Genomic DNA, 7563 nt, shown 5'->3' with positions numbered 1-7563 from the left:
TCTAGAATGAGAACCTGCAAGAAAATATAAAAATACACACACACACACAGACTCTCCCTCCCTCTCTCTCTCTCTCTCTCTCTCAATCACAGAACAAGTTGATTTTAACATGATTCATAGAAAAATATAACACTGACCAATATGCATCGGATAGGTTTGAGAAACGTGGCTATCCTTATTTTGCCCAAACTGTGCATATATAATTCATGTGCTCTTTTATGTCAGTTTTATCTCAAATTTTGCTTCCGGGATTAGCTTTAACCAGTTTACCGTAAAAGGAGGCCATATAAAATCACGGATGCTATAACTATATAATAACAAGCAATTAAACCATTTTTACACCCTTGTGCCCAAAAAAAAAAACAATAAATAAATAAATAAGAAAGAAAATTATACCCTTCCAGGCCCTTTCCACATGGTTACCTGTTCCCATCATTGAAAGGTGAATCTAGCTACCGACATGGAGATCTACATGTGAACAAACCATAGAAACAAGAGTGGTTCTCTAATCTTCAAAGGGATGGAATTTGAACAAAACAATTTAGAAACGTTCAGCTATTTGGCCATCGTGACGCTGACATTCTCTCAATAGAGTTTAAAAGCTTTTTCCAAACCTTCACATCAAAAAAAGATGTTACCAAATCCCTGGTCATCTTTGACTGAATTAATAGCTTGGAGATGAACAAAGTCGATAATGACACGTGTTGCCGCTGTCATTATGATAACAAGTTTGACACACTAGGAAAAGTTTGCAAACTTCAGCAAAAACCAGGTGATTCGTTTTCTCAAAACATCTACCATCGTTCAGATGGAGAAAGGATGCAGACAACTGCTAGTTGGCCAGGTTTTTAAGCGGATCCTATCAGTCAATCTCTCTTGTTTCTTGCCATCTGTATTGCTCATGACGACACACAAGTGCCCAGGAAGCAAGCGGTGAGACATGCTGTTCTCACAGTGGTGGACTGCAGACAGATACAGCAACGCATGGTTCCCTTAACTCGTCAATGTAAAAATCGCGTAAGCTAAGTAATACCCTTTTTCTATGTTCATTCGAAATCAACAAATTCCATATGCAAATAAACATATCTATATACATATTTGTATCCTGATGACATAGCACATTTCAAGGCCAATATATACTTTCAAGCATCAAAAAAAAAAAAAAAGAAAAAAAAAAAAAAGGACTTCGTGAATAACATATAGACACATTCTTGCAGGTTTAGTAGCAAGGAACAATCCATAATTTTTGCTTTTTTTGTTTTTTGGTAAGTACCATAATTGTTGTTGAAAGCAGCACCATCCATGACTTTGGTTAAGAAATATTGAAATATAAGGCCCACCATTTCACAGATAAAGGAGCCAAAAGTCTGCTGCAACTTTGCCGGAGACTCATAATAGGTGGGCCCCAACGTACGGGTTGCTTGTTGCAGTATCAAACCAGCAATGGTATCGGGGAAAACATGCAATATATAAAGCATAATAACTTCTTGTAACGAACAAGAAAAGAAACATTCAAACTTCATTTCTGCAACCAACCCTTTTATCTACAGTTTATCGCAGGAGCATCAAGACATAGCAAGGGTCCACATACGTGACCATGCTACGTCATATACATTGAAAACAAGAAACATATCCTTTAACATCCTTTGCAAACTTAAAGTGGATCATACCATAGAAGTCCTGATAAGAAGACAAAGCATCATAGGACATAGGATCCAGAAGTCAGCAAGCCGAAGGCTGCAAAGGATGGACAAAAGATTATGACAGAGTAACAGCAAACAACAACAAAGCGCAGCATTTTCTGCGAGTTTGCTAAATGATCTGGTTGTTGCAACACCAAAAGCGGCATGAGGGACCGCACGGTTACCCATGCTAATAAGGGGACATTAAAGCTAGCAAATCACATCAATGTTATTAGAATACCCAAAAGGAGCTTATGTCGCTTGCAGTCCATCGTGCCCAGTAATTCAGAAGACAATTTATTTTTTAGGCAAAATTGAATGGTGTTTAAGAAGCATACATGTAACTAAAAAGTTCTTCGCAGCACCATCACTTTCAATGTTATGAATTTGGTGCCACATCTGTCAAGCACTGAATTGTAGATATAAATACAACAAAATTATAGCAAAAACAGACCAGGCGATGCAGGTTTGGATAAAAAAGAACAGAAGACTAGCCTGCATATTGCAAATTAGAAGTGAAAATAAGATCAAGCCAGATATGGAAATGAACACAGCAAATGAGATCTCCCAAAGGTAAGTGCTTGTTTTCAGGTTTTGGCCAAGAAATTTGCAAGATAGTAAGGATAGAAGTCAACACCAAAATCAACATGCTGATATATTGCAGAGGCATAGCTATGTGAAACATTCAAAGCTAGCATGAATGGATGCATGTAGAAGTTCTATATAAAATGGAACTTTTCAAGATACTAGCATTCACTGTAGAAACATGAAGCTTATCAGCTTTCACACATGATTCTCATCATTTAGCTCTTTCATGAACTTTTGCCGTCAATATCAAGCAAGCTGAAACTCCAAAGCATAAACTTTTGATGAATTTGATGTCTGCAGTTACCTTTTAGCTAGGGATATCAGTGGACTCAACTGTCTAGACCATGAACCCCTACTGTGTCAGCTTCAATTTCAGATCCTTGAGAATAATAATTTAATACACAAGCAATGCACAAGAACTCTGCAAAGCTAATCAAGTCTAGTGAGCATATGAAGAATATTTAGAGGAAAATGTTCCATTTCATCAATGTAACTTGGCTGAATTTTAAGTTTCTGGCATTCCATTGTGCAACTTACATCAGTCATCCCATGACAATTTATGTCTATCATGATACATGAGGTCATTTCTTCTGGGACTAGATCAAAACAGTGGAACTATAAGACCATGGCTCTGCTGTATGAAACTATGATAATATGTTAAATACCTGAAAAGAGTACTCTAGAATTCAAGAAAAACAGAATCTAAGACAACAAAGGGAAAAATAGCAGGAGTGCATCAAGGAGTTTAGAAGATAGATTATGAAGGAACTCAAGCTTTCTGAGAAAGAAAAATCAATGAAACAAGTTCAGGGAGTAAGAAAATTGGGCATCATATAATGTTGCCAGCTGACAGTGACCGAATGACCCTGGGTCGAAAAAAAGTCCCACATATGAACAGTCTAACGAATAAGATCTATATATAGACAAATTATGGCAGATCTATATATAGGCATGGATTGAACCCATGTTGGAGTGGAATCCAGAAATCCATCTTAAATAGATGAATAGGTCTTTACAGCTTAAACTTCAAGTGGTTAATTAAAGATTTATTTTGTAATATTTATGATCATAATTTCAATTGGCTTGCCCACAAGCATCATTAAGTTCCCCACTTTCTATGCCATCAAGCTAGTAAGGGTAGTCTAACTCGCACTTATATACCAAGGGCTACTACAACAAAATCCAAGGCTATTCCCCTTTATTTATACAGTATACTTGCCAATATGAATCCATTATCACTCATTAAGAAATCGATGCTCATCTGATATTTGGATTTGCATAATCATTGCCACATGCATTTACCATAAAGTCACCCTCATCTATGCTTTCTTAGTGTGAAGAATCTCAATTGTTAGTGATCCACAGCTCCCTGCAAAAAGACCAAATGTCTCTTCTCCAAAGCATCTTTCATTTTTGAACTTAGATTTTGAAGCAGGATCCAGGATCTTGGGTTGCTCTATTTTCCTACCAAGTGATACTAAAAAAAAAAAGGAGGAAGAAGAAGAAGAAGAAGAAGCCCATGCCAAACTACCAAATAATTTCTCTCTATTCTAAGCATACAAAGATTTGCAATTACAGAATACACCAAAGGCATGTTTGGTGTTGCTTTTGCTTTGTGAGAAGAGGAGACCTGAAGCTAGGTTGTCTAGCTTCTCCAAAAAGCATTTGCTGATTTTTTTCCCCTAGTAAAAGCACTTTGTAGACAATATTATCAGACACTTATTTTTTTAACAGTGTTTTCTGGCTATAAAAGTCGTACAAGTACTTTTTTAAGCAACACCAGAGATGCCCCAAGCACCATTAATTAGGCACTCCAATTGCATGTGACAAGAATTTCTTAATGCTCTTAGATGAAATTAAAGACAAATAAATAAAGCTTTGTAGTTCCAACTTCCATCAAATAATGATAGAACTATCAAAGGGTGACACTAGAAGAATCCATGGTGATAAACCCAGAAAAATTAAGCTAGAAAATTCTCTTTCTGAATACAGTGCGTACAATTTGAAACCTTAAACATATAATAAAAACTAACAGTAAAAGAAGCAAGTATAATTGGGAACAATGAATCCACCGGCACACATTAGGAATTTCATTTCTTGTATAAGACAGCAAAAATAAACAAACCAACGCTTCGTATTTCTAGCTTCAATATAACAATATTCAAATAGTAATATGGTACAACCATGGGTTACATGTATAAAATAGTGGCTTATAGATCAAAATAACTAATGAAAAATCATAAAATGTTGTTGCATAATCTTCAAATTTTGCAGACCCCACCAAAAGAAAAAAAAACAATTTCTGACAAAAGTTGCTCGACTAATTAACATTAGATTGAAAAGCCTGTAGGTATACCCCAAAAATCAAAGGCTGTTGTATTTGGTGCCCCTACAGGGCAAGCAGCAGCTATGAAACTGCAGTACCAAGAGGTAGTCAAGCAATTTATTTGCGGTAGGCATGACTCCAGCAGGCATCTTCTTGTTCAATGGAAAGATGCTCCAAGTACCTGACAACTTACTGAAAATATTACACTGTTATCCATGAAGAGGAATGTCAAATCCTTTTCTTTTCATATTATCAAACTATAGTGTTCCCATTGAAAATTGACTAAACTGACTGCATTATGCACCATGATAATCAAAATAACCAAACCATTTGATATATTGATTTTCACTTGGCAATATCCAGCTTATCAATGCGTGCAACCTTACTAATAATGGCTGCCATTAGCATGAGTTAATGACCAGAACTAGAAAGTATATAATTCATATGACCTAAATGATGGTGGCATATAAATTACATCATCATGCAGTGCTTACCTACTTTTATACAGCTACAGAATTTTTTTTAAAAAAAAAAAAGAAAAATTTTGTGATATCATTATGTGGTATGGCTATGCCTAGAAAGGCTTATCTATATATCAGCTGTATAAACCTAGTATTGCCCCTCATTCCTATCTACTGGCATGCTCTGATTAACGGTGGGAGAACTTTCATGCCAGATCTATGTTTTCTAATTTACCATCTCAACCAGTGTTCCATGGATATGTGATACAGGTTTCCAACTGTCCAAAAGAACCTGACATAGGAATCTTATAGAAATCAGACGTGGGGACATGTTTGTATCTCATATACGTATGTATAAATATGTATTAAGTATGCATAAAATGAATTATGAGCTAGAACTATGCTAGTTACATTCATAAAAACTGACAAAATGGTTACTGATTGTTTTATTAGAATTCAAAACTTACACATATTAGTGCCAAAAGTAGGCACATACTAATAATGGCATCATAAGTTGATGGTAGTCAAGAACTGCCTTGAGTGTCCCAAGTGTCCAATGCATCAACAAAATGCAAAATTTAAATTGTCCAGGTAACACTGATCTCAATTCTTAATCCCTTGCAACATGGCTTCCTGGTCCCTTCAAAACCTTGTTGTATATTGGGGAAAAAGATACATAGTTGGTTACTTTGTCCTATGCTGGTTTAACTCTTCTATTTTGTGCTTATTCAAATTAATTCTTCCTAGTCTAACATGAACGCACTTCAATTAATTCAATATTCTCATCATCAACAAAGTTGATCCATGTGAGAATCCTGTCACTTGTTTAACAGTCTGATCTATGAAGATAGCCAAGCTCCTCTGTATTGGGGAAGGCCATGTATCAATCTAATATGAAATATAATCATGATAATTGCAAAAAGATGCTTTAAAAATGACACGGAAAACAAGAAAAATCTTTATGAAAACTGATCTTAACTGTCATTGCTGATAATAATTTGTTTTTGATGATTTCCTTCCTTCATACCGGTTAAAAACAGTCTGCACACCTCTGCATACTGTCTACCTGTATAAGCATTCCTACAAGGCAATAATCACCAGGAATAAAATGAGGCTGATAAGACAATAGTCACAGGCAGGAATATTTGAAGCTAGAGGTTCCATATGTCTGACAATCAATTTCCAACAAATGTCTCCTGCTCAAAAAACTGTTGAACCAAATCTCTAAGCCAATTCTGCAAAGTAGAGGCAGTTAATACCAGTAGCAAAGCAGAAATGGAAAGAACTATATATTCAACATTACCCACCAGAAGTAATGATGATGAATTAATTGTAAAGAAGAATCGCATTGTTAGGAAAGAAATATTAATATTAAACAGCTGTGGAGGAAATAAGTGCCAAGACTTTTGGATGTATGCAGATCTTGTGAAGAAAGGGTTAGCCCCAGCCAATGCAGTTTCAGTAATTAGGGTATCATGTAGTAGATTAATGATGTATAGAAACAAGATAGGCACAGGAGAAAAATCACATAACTTACCCCAAATTTTGCAGTATGCTACAAATGATGCCATGAAGAGTATGCAAGGAAGATGCTTGATTGATAAAATCAGTAGCATTGTCTAAGGATATTCATAAGCTAGAATTTGAACGAGATAAATGGATGAGATAAGTTTAAAAAAAATTCTAATAATTAAACAACATGACTGTTAATACATTATGAAAAATTAATGGAAAGCGCACGAAATTCTGGCTATTTAATCTACTCTAACTATGAGTTTTCTCCTTTTACGAACACTATGCTGCACCTTCAGCCTACCCATTAGCTGTGCCTCCACTTGGCAGCATACATCAAGTGGTAGGAAAAATTACAAACCCATATGTGTGAGTTCGTTTAACTGCCAATAAAATTCAAATTTAGTTTTGAAATCATTTTTCAAGACTAATTTTTTGCATGTTCTTCTAAGAAGCTTAGTCCCAACTGTTTGAAAAAATGTTTCTAGCCCCTAACCTGACATTAGTCTCAAAATTTGTGGCAAATTTCTAGCCAAAGTAACTTTAAGCAAGAAAGGTCTGTTATGAAATGTGGAAGGCCAACTTGCAGGTAGGGTTCTAACTTATTGGTCATATGATGCAAGATAATGCAACTTCAGGGTTCAACAGACTTGGACAGCATCTACACAAGGATGGAATAAGGAAATATGCAAACCTGTATGGAGAATAGACCTCATCAATCACCAAAAAGACTAGCAACCAACCACACATTAAGTATTTACAAAGCATTATGAAAAATGAGAGGCTTCTTTCTTTCAGTTTCTTGTCATTTATTATCCAAAGTTCCAAACAACTATAGAAAGTACTGGGTAAGGGTCAAGCAAATGAAAGATATATAGTAACGTTTAAAAAATAAAAAAAAAGTCAAACCTCACAAATTGCTCTCTAAGGTGATCCATGACTCATTTAATTTCAATATGGTGTGCACTGATGAGAGTCAACCACTAGACTTTAA

The 7563-nt window shown here is 35.5% G+C and overlaps 1 long non-coding RNA gene across 1 annotated transcript in view; it reads right to left on the bottom strand.

The window, feature by feature from the left end:
* Positions 1–1501: 1501 nt before the first annotated feature.
* LOC105039285 (uncharacterized) overlaps positions 1502–7563 on the bottom strand; it is an 8401-nt gene continuing 2339 nt past the window's right edge. Inside the window, exons 1-3 of the long non-coding RNA XR_012139264.1 lie at positions 6037–7563; positions 4627–4788; positions 1502–1737 (exon numbers count right to left, since the gene is read on the bottom strand). The exon at positions 6037–7563 is cut by the window's right edge and continues 2339 nt beyond it. This is a non-coding gene — a long non-coding RNA (uncharacterized lncRNA). The remainder of the gene's footprint in view (positions 1738–4626; positions 4789–6036) is intronic.

This window comes from Elaeis guineensis, chromosome 2 (genome assembly GCF_000442705.2).
Source record: "Elaeis guineensis isolate ETL-2024a chromosome 2, EG11, whole genome shotgun sequence".
In the NCBI taxonomy this organism is placed as follows: Eukaryota; Viridiplantae; Streptophyta; class Magnoliopsida; order Arecales; family Arecaceae; genus Elaeis; species Elaeis guineensis.
Note: the sequence above shows the minus strand (reverse complement) of the source record. Positions and strands in the feature narration are given on the sequence as shown.